Genomic DNA, 17,176 nt, shown 5'->3' with positions numbered 1-17,176 from the left:
CCATCAGACTTCAACGGACCTCTCTATCTTTGCTGGTAAGTGAGCCAGTTACGGGGTACGTAACAACTGGGGTTCTCGTCTCGAGATTTGACACCAAATTGGGAGGCCAGTGAATCGGGCTTGTAAGTCCAAACTTGGATCTGGTTACGCGGGTAGCCAGACGGGAAACCAGCAAAGATGGACGTGGATGAATTTATAGAAAACCCGACTCTAGAGGCGCTAGAGGCGGCCACTAAATCAGACTTGATAAATATGGCGAAGGGGTTAAACCTCGCAGAGGTGAGGTTGTCAATGAAAAGCGGGAGGTGCGAAGGGCCATAACTCAGTATTACCGTAGATGTCGGATTATAAGCCGCTACTTTTTTCCCACATTTTGAACAGCTTTGAACACTGCGGCCTTTACTACGGTGCGGCTAATGCATGATTTTTTTTCATGCCGCCAAAAACATTTTGCCTCGTAACAGTAGACCAATAAAATTGATGAGTAGTTCACAGAGGTCCAATGAAATTGTACGATAAATCAAGCGCACTTTCACAATTAAATTATTGTAAATCAGTCATTTGTACTCACCCTCATCAACATGGAAAACACTCGAAGAAAAGCATTGTGCTGCCTTTATGGCAGTTATTTAGTTTATAATATTTTCGCTTAGTAATTCATTTGTTAGTAATTTCTAGTTAAAGTTAGAAGTGTTTTAGCTATATTTGTTTTCTGTACTACATCCCGGGATGCTATGACGTCACACCCGGTTTCGCCGCGTCTTGTGGGAAATACCGGTTTGCGATAAACGGGAAGGTGGGGGCGAGCGGCATTAGATCTGAGCGAACGCTGCTTTTAAGTTAAAGGCGATCAATAACTTTTCCTGGTAGGCTGCAGTATATATATTTTTTACCAGTCATTAGGAGATATTGGAATGTTGTTCAGTAAAAAAGTATACGCAACGTAATTTGTGTGTTACCGATACGTATGTATATTTAAAAGTAGCCGCGTTACAGGCACGGTTCGAAAAAAAGCATTTGCAATATGTATTTGTTTATGTTACCATATGGATTTAATTAAAAGTTAAAAAATCCTCACGTGTAATATCTTTCTGTGTAAATATCTCATATTACAACGTGGGACACCTGCGACCGAAAATCCGGTGCGGCTTGTACAAGTACAAAATTGATTTTCTTTCTAAAATTAGAGCCAGCGGCTTTTAATCAGGTGCGCTCTGTAGTGCGAAATCTACGGTATATTGAGAAGAATGTGTTTGCAGCTGAGGTATTGGAAAATATCCCTGAAAAGGTACCAGCTAGTGGGATGGCTCAGTTAGAGTTGGAGAAATTAAGGTTGGAACATGCAATTAAGTTGAAGCAGCTGAGAAGGAGAAAGAAAGAGCCGAGAAAGAGAAAGAGAAAGAAAGGGCCGAGAGACAAAGGGAGCATGAGCTCCAGCTAAAGGAGTTGGAGGTGAAAAGGGAGCAGGACAGGGCTGAGAAACAAAGGGAGCATGAAATTCAGTTAAAACAGCTGGAAGCAGCTGAAAAAGAGAGAGAGAGGGCTGAGAAGGAGAGGGAGGCAGAGAAACAGAGGAAACATGACTTGGAGATGGAGAAGTTAAGGCAAGAGCAAAGAGATCAAGGGTCAGACCGAGAGGAGCGGTTTAATGTTAGTCGGGAGTTGAGGTTAGTACCTCCGTTTGAGGAGACAGATGTTGATAGTTATTTCTTGCTTTTTGAGAAGGTGGCAGTGAATCAGAAGTGGCCCAGAGATCAGTGGGCGGCGCTGTTACAAAGTGTGTTAAAAGGGAAGGCACAACGGGCATATACGGCATTGTCCATGGAGGAGGAAGAGGCGGAGAGTTATGACAAAGTAAAAGCGGCCATTCTCCGAACCTGCGAATTGGTACCTGAAGCGTATAGACAAAAGTTCAGAAATTTAAAGTAAGGGTGGAATCAGACGTATACCGAGTTTGCCTATGAGAAGGGTGTGCTCTTGGACCGTTGGTATACAGCAGAAATAGTGGAAGAGGATTTTTGGCATCTCAGGGAGTTAATTCTGATTGAGGAATTTAAAAGTGATATTTCGGAGGATATCCGGATGTATTTGAATGAGAAGCCGAATAAGTCCATCTTCGAATTTGCTAGGTTCGCAGATGAATATGCCCTAACCCACAAGACAAAGTTTTCCTTGAATAAAAGTTCCCAGAGAGACCGTGGGAATGATAGAGAAAGCCCACCGGCTGAGGCAGAGGTCCCGCCGGGAGCTAGTGGTAAGAGTGGGGAGGAGAGGCAAGACGGCCAGAGATTTCCGGGCTTGACCTGTTTTAATTGTGGAAAGGGGGGACATATTGCATCTAGGTGCTTTGCTCCGAGGAAAGAGACAGGAAGAGGGTAAGCAGCAGTCCCTATTGGATGTGTCATGGTAATCAGTAAATCGACAAGAGAGCCCTGGGTAGACAGGGTACGAGAAGGGTCTGAGACTTGTATGTCAAACGGAACTGTGTCTGTGAGAGAGGGAGACCCATCAGTTCCCGTGCGGATCTGGAGAGATACGGGGGCTGAACTGTCATTGATTAGCAGTAAGGTACTGGATTTTGGTCGCAAGACGGGAATGGTAGCTGTGAAAGGAATAGGAAAAGGGACGGAAACGGTGCCCTTGCATAGGATCATTATGAATTGTGAGCTAGTCTCTGGACCAGTTGAAATGGGGGTGCGATCAGAATTCCCGAGAACTGACGCGGACATCCTTCTGGGTAATGATTTAGCCGGTGGTAAGGTTTGGTCAGCAACGAAGCTGATGAGACAGCCGGTGGAGGCTCCGCCCCTAGATTCCAAGATCTATCCCGCATGCGCGATCACTCGCAGCATGTCGAGAAAGGCAGCTGAGAACGAGAGCAGTTTAAATCCGATCAGTATCGAGTTGGCCAAGACGTTTTTACCGACCCTGTACCACGAGGGTTTAGAGGGTGGTAAAACTAAGAGTAGTAAAGTGAAAGAGAGTAAGGGAGAGGAGGTAGACCTGCCCTTAGCGAGGAGAAAAGTTCTAGAGGCAAGAAATAAAGATGAGAAACAGATAAAGCTGTTAAAAGGTCCAGGGCTGGACATGGATGATCTGTCTGGGTTGGCAGAACTGTTTGAAGAAGTGGAAAATTCTAAAGGTGTCCCCGATAATGAAATGAGGGCAGTCCTAGATGAAAAGGGTGCCCTTACCTTGAAGAAGTCTGCAGGGTTGGCAGATGAGGTTGTTTCAGCCCGCGGGGGTGAGTTTACTCCGGAAGGGAGTTGCCCAGAGAGTAGCTGGGAGAATCAGGGGAATTTAGAATTTGGACCGGGTACGGGTATTGAAAGCCTGGAAGAGGCAAATGTCCCATTTGAGTGTGTTCAAGATGTGGATGCACGTGGTACTGAACCTAGTAATGGAGCTCAGAAAAAGTCTGAGGTATTTGATTCAGTTGAAAAGGAATGCAGTCCTTGTGGGTCAGATGGACTTGGTTCAGTGAAGAAAGGGTTAACCTTGGTAATAGTGGGAAGTGAGAGTTCCCAGGTGTTTGTGCTCGAAGGTGTGTTAAAAGTTAGTGAGGAGATCAAAGGTGGGGAGATGAATATTATTATTGAAGGAAAAGGGAAATATGTAGTTCCCAAATTGAATGAAGAAAATTTAAAGGCTGGACTGATATCAGAAGCAACAACCAGGCTACAGAGACAATTGCTTGGTACCACACAGCCTGTGAATCAATTACAGGTTGAGTTGGAAGGTAAAGGGGCCCCACATGCTATTGTTATTCCAGAGTGTAGTGTGAAAAGGTAGAATTTGAAATGCTGTTTGAACAAAGAGTTTAAACTGAAAACTAATAGCCTGAAGGGTCCTGAAGAGAAAACTAGCAACTGGCGTAAAATTAAAGAATTGGGTGGAAATTCGGAAGATGGTCTAAGTTTGGAACACATTGTTGATAAAATAACTCCTATGAAAGGAGCGGACAAAAGCCTATTTCGCCAGGGTGCACAAGCTCCCCACGTGGGAATTAACCGGAAAAGAGGCAAGGGTTAATGGGGATGCTATTTTTAAATAGCAGAAGCCGGTTTTAAGGGATTTCGACAAAGCATGTGAATAATAAAAGACAACCCCCATGGAAGCCTGCCTATTAAGTTTGAAAGCAACATAAAGATTAGTATTTGCATGAACTTTTGTAGTATACCCGTAAGCTAAGATCACAACTCTTTAGTTTTTGTTGGCTAAAGAAAAAGGAATAAAAATAGGTGGTTATTAAATTGGAGTCTGATGCTACAAGACTTTAGTAAGGTACAAGATGTTAAGATATTAAAGGAAGTGACAATGTAATCGGTAACCATCTAGATACTGAATTGAATGTATAACTGTATTACTCTGTGGAAAAAAAAACTTTTGTATGGTGTTAGATTCTAAAATCCTGTAAGACTCTGTATTACTTCGTTTTTTTTCCGATGGTAAAAAACGCGTTGAAGAAAGGGGGTGTTACGCCTGTGCCCCCCCTCCTTTTTGAGAATCGCAAGATCGCTATTAAGTCAGGTCAGGAGACCCAGGAAATGAGAGAGAGACATTTGGAATGTCCTGGCCCTCAGTAATACAAAGCCACGGCAAAGGTCATTGTCTCTTGGAGACGGAATTGTGTATTGAGTACTGTACTTCGTGGAAGCCCTCAGGCAACGTGGGCTGGTTGGGGGATGGCATCATTCCACCCTGATTGACATCTGAGACCCTGTGAGTCAGGATAAAAGAGGGTCTGGGGAACAGCCCCTAGATGCACCAGAAGAAATGCTAGAACTCCTGTAACAGCGTAATAGCGAAAGCCGGTGGAAAGCCCACGTGCGTCCTTTTCCATTTGCCTCGGAATTGGTGGGCCTTACCACGGAAGAACGGCTTTAGCTAACACAAAGGAGAAATCAGCCCCAGCGACTCTCGAAGGATTGACATCATAAAAGGAATGGGCAAGTTTTACACTCTCTCTCTTGACTCCAACCAAAGGCTGCAGCCTGCAGCTTGAATGAACTAAAGTGACTTTTATATTTCCATCGGACAAGACATTATCCCCTAGACAACGATAGAGCTATTTCTTATTGAGTATTATTATACCCGCGCTTTTAGATTTAGTATTGACGACGTATATTATCTGTATGTTTGCATTGATATTATTTTTGTTTATTTTTATCAATAAATACTGTTAAAAATAGTACCATCAGACTTCAACGGACCTCTCTATCTTTGCTGGTAAGTGACCCAGTTACGGGGTACGTAACAAAGGTAAATGGTAGGGCACTGAGGAGTGCAGTAGAACAGAGGGATCTAGGAATACAGATACAAAATGCCCTAAAAGTGGTGTCACAGGTAGATAGGGTCGTAAAGAGAACTTTTGGTACATTGGCCTTTATAAATCAAAGTATTGAGTATAAGAGTTGGAATGTTATGGTGAGGTTGTATAAGGCATTAGTGAGGCCGAATTTGGAGTATTGTGTGCAGTTTTGGTCACCGAATTATAGGAAGGATATTAATAAGGTTGAAAGAGTACACAGAAGGTTTACAAGGATGTTGCCAGGACTTGAGAAACTGAGTTACAGAGAAAGGTCGAATAGGTTAGGACTTTATTCCCTGGAGCGTAGAAAAATGAGGGGAGATTTGATAGAGGTATATAAAATTATGATGGGTATAGATAGAGTGAATGCAAGCAGGCTTTTTCCACTGAGGCTAGGGGAGAAAAAAAACAGAGGACATGGGTTAAGGGTGAAGGGGGAAAAGTTTAAAGGGAACATTGGGGGGGGCTTCTTCACACAGAGAATGGTGGGAGTGTGGAATGAGCTGCTAGATGAAGTGGTGAATGCGGGCTCACTTTTGACATTTAAGAAAAACTTGGACAGGTACATGGATGAGAGGGGTATGGAGGGACATGGTCCAGGTGCAGGTCAGTGGGATTAGGCAGAAAAATGTTTCGGCACAGCCAAGAAGGGCCAAAAGGCCTGTTTCTGTGCTGTAATGTTCTACGGTTCTATGGATGTTGTCAAGTCTCGAGGACCCAGGTTACAGGGAAGGTTGAATAGGTTATTCCCCGGAGCATAGGAAAATGAGGGAAGATTTAATAAAGGTATACAAAATCATGTGGGGTAAAGATAGGGTAAATGTATGCAGGCTTTTCCATTGAGATTGAGTGAGACTAGAACTAGAGGTCATGGGCTAAGGGTGAAAGGTGAAATTTTTAAAGGGGAACATGAGGGGGAGCTTCATTCCGAGGGTGGTGCAAGAGTGGATTGAGTTGTCAGAGGAAGCAGTAGACAATTCGAATTCAACATTTAAGAGAAGTTTAGATAAGTACATGGACAGGAGGGGTAGGGAGGGCCATGGTCCAGGTGCAGACTGATGGGACGAGGCAGAATTACAGTTTGGCATAGACTAGATGGGCCAAAGGGCCTGCTACTGTGCTGTGGTGCTCTATGACACAATAAATGTAACATGTGAATAACTGACATAAGAATGTATGTTAGCTGCCTAGGACAGAAAGCTTTGCCTGTCTGGGGCTAGTACTGAGGCAGGCACCATGTTCCCATTGATTCAGGATTCAAGTTTATTTGTCACGTGTACATCAAAACATCCAGAGAAATGAGTTGTTTGCATTAACAACCAACACACCCAGGGGTATGAAATGAGTATACTGGGAGCAGCCCACAAACATCACCAACACAGAATGCCCACGATGCTTGTCAGAACAACACAGAACACAGCAAGCGACAAAGAACAGCAAAAGCACACGCCCTGTTCCACCCTCTCCCCTGCGTACATACACAGACCTTAAATCCCAGGACAGGCCTCCAGTCTTCGGCTTGCGTGGACACAGACTCAGGCCTTCGGACACCAGGCTTCGACCTCCCCGGCGGACTCACGGAGATTCACAAAGTCGGCTCCTGCCAACAGGCCTCAAATTGCGGACTTTCCGATTCGGCTTCCAGGCTTCTGACTTCTAGCTCAGCACCATCGAATGCAAATGATGCACTGACATTTTTATATTGGAGATGGATTTAAAAAGTAAAGGAATGGTTAAACATGTAGTTGAAGGGGAAGGAAGAGGAAAGAGACAAAGGAGCTGGATGGCTTCGTAGGATTAAAACCAAATTGGAAGGAAAACAAGAACTAATTCATGTGCACTCAGTGGCCACTTTAATAGGTACACCTGTATATTAACATAAATATCTAATCAGCCAATCACGTGGCAGCAACTCAATGCATAAAAGCATTCAGATGTGGTCAAGAGGTTCCTTTGTTGTTCAGTCCAGACATCAGAATGGGGAAGAAATGTGATCTAAGTGACTTTGACGATGAAATAACTGTTGTTGCCTACGGAAGCAGCTGATCTCCTGGAATTTTCACACATAACTGAGTCTAGAATTTACAGACATTGGTGTGGAAAACAAAAAAAAAATCCAGTGAGTGGTAGTTCTGTGGGTGAAAACGCCTTTGCTAATGGGAGAGGTCAGAGGAGAATGGCCAGGCTGGTTCAAGCTGACAGGAAGGCGACAGTAACCACACATTACAACAGTGGTGTGCAGAAGAACATCTCTGAATGCACAGCACATCAAACCTTGAAGCAGAAGACCACAAACTTTCAGTCAATAGCCATGTTATTCGGTTCAACAGTCTGATAGACTCCAACACCAACTGTTTGTCAAAGCAGTTTGATGAAAGTACGGCGACCTGAAACTCAGTAACTTGACCCACAATCTTTTTGTCTTTACTCCAGCCTGTTTTGTTTTTCATTTTTCTTTTAATCTGAGTTATTTAAAATCCGTCCACTTTCTTCCTGCAATTAAGGCAATTGCTGAATATAGGAGGCTCATGGTTTGGTCTCAGCTCAAATGAACACACAGAGGGATTAAGCTACATCCTCACAAGGTTAGCCACAGAGAGTAGAGGAAGTGGAGGAGGTTGGGGGGTGGGGGGTGACTTGGAGTGTGAACTGTGCCAAAAAAAAGGAGTAATATTTGAAAAGCAGAAATCTCCAGTGAAATCCTGCACCAGAGTGACCCCGGCGCATTCTGAATAATCCAAAACAAGGATGAGTGGCAAATTTGACAAAGCAGCCACAGGCCTCAAATGGTTGTCGGCATGGGAACCATCAGCAATGGGCGTTGAACATCCCATGATTGATGGTGCAAGTTCTATTCAACCCCTCATCACCACACTGTCAACAGGAAGAAAATCCCAGCCTCGCCAACACAAAGTTTCATTCATTGCACTCTCTGCAGAATAGAAATGGACAACTTTTTATAAGACGCTACTCTTCTTTTAACAGTTGCTCCTGAGATTAATTTGATCTTGAAGTCAATCCTGAGAATTCCAATAATTTCTTAGACAGATTCTACTATTTCCTGAATTTTTTTTCCTGTTTATTTCAACGTGACAACCCAAATACATTTTAAAATCTTAAATGTTTAAAAAGATCTTTGATTTTTCTTTTCTATTGTTCAAGTACAGGTTGTACTGAATTTTCCTTCAAAAGCTCGAAGCAGACCAGGTTTCAACTTCAAAGAATATACTGTTCTGATTCTCATTAAAAGACAATTGATTGTGCCAGGAAACATGTCACCCTTATCTGCTCTTGGTCAATTATTGACTTCAGTTCCACAAACAATGTTGGTGACTTCTCCCGGTCTTTGGGACTGGCCCAATGAGACACTCAGAGGTATAACTCCAGTGCACTGGAGAGGGCATTTACCCAGGCAGTGTTGAGAAGCACCATTGCACAGTTAACAGTATGTTCCATGGCTGACCACAGTACATGTTTAACTTGCATTCCTTTTTATTTGCTCTCCAGTTCCCAGTTCTCACTCCCATCTTTCTCCAAGTTCCTGCTCTCATCCATGCCTTCCTCCAATTCCGTCGTCCCTCTTTTCTTCAATTTTCTATCCTCGTTCTCACCTTCCTCCCAATTCCCAATCTTCACTCCCACTTTCTTCTAATTCTTCCCCCTCTCTCCCACCTTCTCCCAAATTCCTGCTTCACCCACACTTTCCTCCAATTCCCTGTGTTCCCTCTTTTCTTCAATTTCCAGATCTCACTCCTACCTTCTTTCTAATTCCTTCTGTCATCTCCCTCAATTCCATGACCTCATACCCACATATTTCACCCTCACTCCAACTCTCCTCTGATTCTTTGTCTTCAGCTCCTTCCTCCTCCTATCCCTACTGCACGTTTATGGCCCTGATGGAAACCTCTTCTGAACAAGTACTTATTCACTCCTGCTTTCTTCTATTGTATCTGTGCTGATTCTTTACTCTGCCTCAGCCCTTGTGTAGACCAGTACTGTCAAATGCTTTCCATTTGTGGTGTGGAATTGCTAACCCTAAAACCCAAACTCTGTTTCTCATTCTCCTCGGACGCTGCCTGACCTGCAAGCATTTCCTGCTTTGTGGGACCAGAGACACCGACCGGTTGGTCAGCTTGAGCAGGGACCAGCCAGCCCTTCCTAGAAGGCACTGCTGAATCATCTGGAATTTTACCACGACCCAGCAGCTTCTCGGTCAATTTTTTATGTGACGTATTTATAGGTTTTTGGTATTTGACTTACCATTGTCACATGTACTGAGATACAGTAAAAATGGTTTGTTTTTCATGCCATCCACACAGATCATTTCATAGCAGTCAGATCTCTGGCACCGAGTGTGGTCCAATGGCTCAGAAAAGAATGGGGGAGAAGAGGCAAACTGCAGGGATAGGGATTCAGTGGTTAGGGGAGCAGACAGGCGGCTCTGTGGACGAGGAGTATCCCAGATAATACATGGCCTCCCAGGTGCCAGGATCAGGCACATCTCGGATCAAACCCGTCGCATTCTTAAGCAGGAAGGTGAGCAGCTGGAGTCATGGTCCACAGTGGTACCAATGACAAGGGTGATGAAGTCTTGCAAAGTTCAGGGAGTTAGCTGCTAAGTCAAAGGACAGATTGTGATCTCAGGATCACTACTGTGCCATGTGCTAGTGAGACCAGAAGTAGGTAGATAATACAGTTTAACATGTGGTTAAGGAGATGATACAGGAGGGGAGGGCTTCAGAATTTTGCATCATTGGACTGTTTTCCAAGAAGATGGGAACTGTACAGATGGGACTGTTTGCACAGGACTGAGGGGAACTAATATTCTTGCAGGTAGGTTTGTTAGTACTGCATTCAGGGGGTGGGGGGGGGGGTTTAACTAGATTTGCGGGGGGTTGGGGACTAGAGTGCCAGGGTAGATAACGGAGGAGTTGTAGGGAAAGTAGATATTAAGCTGACATAGTAAGACAGGAATTGAAAGGATGGACATGGTGGGAATGAGTTCAATGCAAGGAATATTGTAAATAAGGCAGATGAGTTTAGAGCATGGATCAGCATGTGGAATTATGACATTGCAACCATTAGTGAAACTTGGTTGCAGGAGGGGCAGGACTGGGAGCTCAATGTTCTGGGGTTCCGTTGTTTTAGACATGATAGAAGGGGAAGGATTAAAGAGGGAGGTTGGCATTAGCAGCCAGGGAAAATGCCACAGCAGTGCTCAGTCAGGATAGAATGGGGTCTCATCTACTGAGGCCATATGAGTGGAACTGAGTAATGAGTAATTAACCATTAATGTAGACCATCCATTAAACTGTAGAATCACAAACAGTTGCATGAAACATAAGGTTGTGTTAGTAGGTGATTTTAACTTTCCACATGTTGACTGTGTCCCATTCTGTGAAACTGCTGAATGGAATAGAGTTTGTCAAGCATGTTCAGGAAAGTTTCCTGAATCAATATGGAGATTCCAATATATAAAGAGAATGTGCTGCAGATCTCCTATTAAGGAACGAGATAGAACAGGGGAACCCTTCAGATCCAGTGATCATAATTCCATTAGTTTCAAGATAATTGTGGCGAGGGATAGGTCTGATCCTTGGATGAAATTGAAGAAAAGCCAGTTTTGATGGTACCAGAAAGGATCTGCAGAATGGTGATCTATGCATGGAGCCAAAAGAGACGGGAGGAGAACTTAAATGAACTTTTGCATCCGTATTTACTCAGGGACGGACATAGAGCCTATAGAAGTGAGACAAACACCAGTGAGGTTATGGACCATATATGGGTTATAAAGGAGGAAGTGCTTGATGTCTTGAGGCATATTAGGGTGGATTAACCCCAGGGGCTGATAAAGTGGTCCCTCAGACCTTGTGAGGGTCTGGTGCAGAAATTGCCGGGGCCCTAGCAGAGGTGTTTAAAGCATCCTTAGCCACTGGTGTGGTGCCAGAAGATTGGAGGGTAGCTAATATTCCATTGTTTAAGGAAGGCTCTAAGAATAAGCCATGAAATTATAGGCTATGAGCCTGACAGCAACAATGGGTAAGATATTGGAAGGTATTCAAGGTACTGGTTATATAAGTAGACAGAGACTGATTTGGGATGGTCAACATGGCTTTGTGTGTGGTAGGTCATGTCTAACCAATCTTACAGAATTTTTCAAGGAAGTTACCTGGAAAATTGATGAAGAAAAGGTAGCAGATGTTACCTACGTGGAGGCGTTTGTCAAGGTCTAACGTGAGACATGAAGCAGGTTGGTCAAGATGGTTCAGTCATTTGGCGTTCAAGATGAGGTAGTAAGTTGGGTTCAACATTGGCTTTGCAGAAGAAGTCAGAGGGTAGTTGTAGATAGTTTCCTCTCTGACTGGAGTCTTGTGAATAGTGGTGTGCCACAGGAATCGGTGCTGGGTCCATTGTTGTTTTCATCTTTATCAACAGTCTGGATAATAATGTGGTAAAATGGTGTGGTAAACTATGTATACCTGTCTGGACACGCCCCTCTGCTGACTGCTCCTGTGGCTCCTCCCACAGACCCCTGTATAAAGGCGATTGGGGCACTGCTCCTCCCTCAGTCTTCGACATGTCGTGCTCCCTTTTCACTGTTAATAAAAGCCTATCGTTCACTTCCAGTCTCCTAGAGTTATTGATGGTGCATCAACTGGATCAGCAAAATTCGTGCATGACACCAAGACTGAAGTGCGGTGGATAGCGAGGAAGGCCATCAAAGCTTGCAGCAAGATTTGACCCAGCTGGAAAAAGGGCTGAAAAATGGCAGATGTAATTTAATGCAGATAAGTGTGAGGTGTTCCACTGTGGGAGGTCAAACCAGGGTTCAACTTACACAGTGAATGGTAGATAGGGTTGTAAAAAGCACTTTTGGTACATTGACCTTCATTAATCAAAGTATTGATAACTGGAGATTGGATGTTAAGTTGAAGTTGTATAAGATGCTGGATAATCTGGAGAATTGTGTGCAGTTCCGGCCACCCTCCTGCAAGAAAGATATCAATAAGGTTCAGGGAAAAGTTACAAGGATGTTTCCAGGACCTGAATTTATAGGGAAAGGTTGAATAGGTTAAGACTTTTTTTCCCTGGAGTGTAGGAGAATGAGGGAAGATGTGATGAAGGAATACAAAATTATGAAGCATGTTGATAGGATAAAGGCAAGCAGATTTTTTCCTCTGTGACTTATTGTAAATGGAACTAGTGGTCATAGCTAAAGGGTGAAAGGTGAAAATGTTTAAGAGGAACATGAGAGGGAATTTCTTCACTCAGAGTGGAAGTGGGGGATGCAGGTTCCGTTTCAGCATTCAAGAGAAGTTTGGATGAGTACATGGATGGGAGAGGTATGTTGGACTATGATCCAGGCGCTGGTTAATGGGACTGGGCAGGTTAACAGTTCAGCATGGACTAGATGGGCTGAAGGGCTTGCTTCTGTACTGTAGCGTTCTATGACTCTATAAATACATCGAGGTGGTACAAAGAGAAGAGCAATGACAAAATAGAGTTACAGGTAGAGTGACAGAGAAACTGCAATGCAGGTTGACAAGTACAGTGAAGGGCCATAATGAGGTACATTGCCAGGTCAAGAGTTTGTCTTTATCACACAAGAGGTCTTATAACAGCGGGAATAGAAACCGTCCTTGAGCCCGGTGGTGTGTATTTTCAAGCTATTGTAGCTTCCGTCCAACGGAAGGCTAGGAGAAAAGAAATGACGACAGAAGACAGCAGATGTTAGAAACCTGCAGCAATGCACAGAAAAACACTGCAGTAACTCAGTGCATCAGGCAGTACGTTTAGAGGAAGATGGACAGTTGATGTTCCAGGTTGAAACCCTTCATCAGGACTGGTCTTTGGGATATGAGGAGTCTTTGATTACGTTGGCTGTTCTCCTGAAACATCAGAAAGTGTGGAGTCTACTGGTCTTCATGATGGATTGAGCTGTGTCCACAGATCTCTCGCAAAGACGTTGCCATACCAAGCCATGATGCACACAAAAACTGGCAAGAGCCAACAGGGCCATGCTGAATTCCCTTCGCCTTCAGTGGAAGTTGCTGCGAGGTGTCATTGCAGAATTTGATTTTTGAAACTCTTGATTGCTTCTGCAGCCCCTCTGCCTCGGGTCGACTTCACGGGACAATTCACGGGTGAGCTGAAGTTGGCAGCCTGTTTCCTACAAGACTTGATCCTGCTGCATAGTAACATTCAGAATTAACACGCTGACGGGCAGCAGGTACTGTGCACTGTCCTGGATACGATGGGCCATGGCTGGAAGTCAGGCTTACTGCCATCTCAGCCCTTCTTTCGAGTAGTGCCAGGAATCCTTTGTCAGGCCACTGAGAGAGCAGACATGGCCTGTGTGAAATCTGGAAGGTATTACCTCCGACAGTGTGGTGGTGAGCTGGGGTTATTACCAATAGAAAGGGGCAGACATGATACTCCACTGAAGCCATGGAGTGAAGGTTGGAAGTTTGCCGCTGGGGGATATCCCAGTTGCTGTACCATGAAACTAAGTTCTGCCAAGTCCATTTCCACATTCTCAAAGGGCTTCCAGTTCCCGAGACTCACCAGATCGGAGCAGTCCGCTCTTGGGAAGTTATTGTGACCAAAGAGGGAAAATAACTCAGAAGGGAGTTTCTAATATCTGAGCTCATAGCCTGGGTAAAAACTGACCGGGGTGGTTATTTTTCATCCAGTGCCTTTAACTGAATTTATATGCTTGCTGTGATTGCCAGCTATTTAAGTGTACGAACCCTTTTTGTGTCCATTGTGCAATCTGTTCACACAAACAAGCTGTGTGACACTCTTCTGTGCTGCCAAACAGCAGGGGGTCATCACAGCTTTGACATCTTTACAAGCAGGGCCAGGAGTGCTTACTTGACAAGCTGAGGTGGGGGAAGAGATGGGGCAAGAGCCTTATGAGTCCGCTCCGGCAGTTTCACATCGGGTCCGAGGCTCACACTGCAAAAATAAAATGCTCGATGTATTTCAGAATGAACTCAGGTCACCGATGTGTTCAGCAAGCCTCGGTACAAGTGCAGAATCAATTTTGCGTGTGTAATTGTCACAGCATGGCTTGATAGTCCTTATGCACTCATTAAGGAGTCCTCAATAGACGTCGCAGTAGGGGGGCCCAGCACAATCATCCACTATTTAGAACGCTTTCGGGTTCTGAATAGCCACAATTGTACTGCACAGTCTGATCCAGAGGCAACATTCCCAGACTAGTGAAGGTGGAGAAAACCTTTCCCACATTGTGCACGGTTCGTTCCTGCTGAGGTGGTGACAGGATGAAGGGAATGAGGAGACACGAAACAATTGGAATTCTTGGTTGGGTTTCAAGAAGCAAATGCATGGGAGAAATGTGCAGGAATGGGAAAAAAATCATTGTGTGAAGGGTGAGCCACAGGAACCTTACAGACTATAAACATAGGAGCAGAATTAGGCTATTCAGCCCATCGAGTCTTCTCCACCGTTCCATCATGGGTGATTAATTATCTTCCTCAAACTTGTTCTCCTGCTTTTTTTTTTGTAACCTTTTATGCACTTTCTAATCAAGAACCTATCAACCTGCACTTGTAAATATACACAATGACTTGGCCTCCACATCATCTGTGTCAAAGAATTTCACAGATTCACCACTCTGACTAAAGAAACTCCTCCTTATCTCTGCTCTAAAGGGGCGTCCCTGTATTCTGAGGCCTCTGGTCCTAGACTCACTCTCTATAGGAAACATCCTCTCTATGTCCACTTCATCTAGGATTTTCAATATCAAGCAGGTTTCAATGTAGTCCTCCCTCATTCTTCTAAAATCCAGCGAGTACAGGACCAGAGCCCACAGCAGTAAGATCATTCTCAGTGAAAAGTTTAATCTGGCTATTTGTTTGATAGAGAATTGCAAGCCTTTCAACATGATGGGGTAATCTCTGATCTGTCTCACTTCCAGCTCCTTGCAATGCCCCACATCCCTCAGTTCAGCCTCATACCCTCACCTCCTTTGGTCCCGTGCACCAATGCTATGTGAAGGGCTGTGCCAATTCACCAGCCTATGCACATTTAACCAAATGCCCTCAGCTCTGAGTCTATGCACCCTTCTGTACTCTGTGCATACCTGCCTCTGTACTATACACATACCTGTTTGTACCCATCCTGTATGCACACAAGCATTGAGTGTGCCATGAAATGCGAATGCGTTTCTGCCTATCCTGTATAATGACATACCTGCACCAAATGATTCTGTAATGCAATGCCCGCATTGAATCTACATGGCTACCTGTGAACGTGTTCATACCAAAGGAGAGGGTACTCAGATAATGCCCATTGGGCATTTGTTCTTGTGATGTGGGCTACAGTGGGAATGCCACTTTGATTTATCAACGGTATCCGGGATTACTGAGGTGTGAACCCCGCTGCTTTTATTGCCAATACTTCATCCAACCAGAGCAATCTCTTGGATTCACGGAAGACAAAAATGCTCAAGAAATGGCAAAGTTGCCGCCCGATGCGCCACAAGGCACAGCAACACTTACTCAGAACGGAGGAACAATTTAGAGGGGCTGAATGTCCTCCTATTCTCCCCAGGAGATAATCGGACAGAAATGAATTGGTCAGTGGCATTCAGTTGCGTGCTTGTGCAGCCCGTTCTGTCGTCCAGAAAAATGTTCAGTGTCATTCCCTGCAGCGAGTCAAACTCCGAGTGACTCTGTGCCAGCTACAGAGCTGAAACACTGTCGCTTGTTGTCCGACAATGCACAGACCGGTCCAGATCAATCAATCTCAGTAAAGAATTAACTCTCGGTTCACAGGATCCCCAGTGAATTTCTACTTCTCTTATTGCAAGCTCTAGCTCTCACTCACTCTGCCCAAGTGCAATGAATATTACTGATCTCGTGCACAGGTACCTGCCTTTAGTCTGTAAAGTGCTTGTGGGAGCAGTTATGCAGAGAAAATTGACACAGAGCCGCTTGGGGCTTTGGGAAAGATAGCCAGACTTAACTAAAGAGGAAATACCTCATTGAGGGAGGGGTTTGAGGGAGGGAAGGTCAGGGAGGATTGGGGGGGAGGGTTGAGACAGGCCTGAGAGTGGGGAGTCAGAGGTGGGGGCATCAGTGAGGGGGGAGTCAAAGAGTGAGGGGGTTTGAGGGAGGGGGTTACAGAGAGGGGGAGTTAAAGAGGGAGGGGGTTGCGAGGGAGGGAGCTGGAGTGAGGGGGTTGAGCGAGAGTGTTTAGAGGGTGTTTGGATGGAGGGTGTTTAGAGGGAGGGGTGAGAGTGGAGGGTGAGAGGGAGCAAGAGGAGAGGCAGGAGCAGAGACAAAGGCCAGTGAGAGGGGGTGCAAGAGGAAGTGATGGGAGTGCTGAGAGAGATGGTTTTCGAGGGGGAGTGGAGCGAGGGAGCAGAGAGGGTGGAAGCTATAGTAAGTGAGAGAAGATGAGAGGACCCAAGAGATGGTGAGAAAGAATGTGAAAGAAAGATGGAAGCCTTCTCTATTGAGCTGAGGAATGCAGATGGGTTCAGTTTAACATCTCTTCGGAAACGCTCCTTCGTAAGTCAGCTCGAGTCTTTGGAGTGAGGCCTGAACCCGTGAGCCTGAGAGGATTGCTGAAGAATAAACCCTGAACGGTACGTTACACAATAATTCTGCTACTGGGAGATACGTCAGTGTTTTGCAAGAGCACACGTATGTCTCCACTCTCAGCTAACCTTTCAAAAGCACCTCTCACTCTCATTTACTTTTGCATTGATGGGGTTCAGCTGTGTGCCAACTTATGCCACATGAAGACATTCTGAATCCTTCCCACAGACCATAGTTCATGAGCTTTGGAGAAAACAAAATCAGGATCGAACCCAAGTCAGTTTCTCCTTGTTCC

Source organism: Hemitrygon akajei, chromosome 29, assembly GCF_048418815.1.
Source record: "Hemitrygon akajei chromosome 29, sHemAka1.3, whole genome shotgun sequence".
NCBI classification, from domain to species: domain Eukaryota; kingdom Metazoa; phylum Chordata; class Chondrichthyes; order Myliobatiformes; family Dasyatidae; genus Hemitrygon; species Hemitrygon akajei.
The sequence above is the reverse complement of the archived record's forward strand: the minus strand, read 5'-3'. Positions refer to the sequence as shown.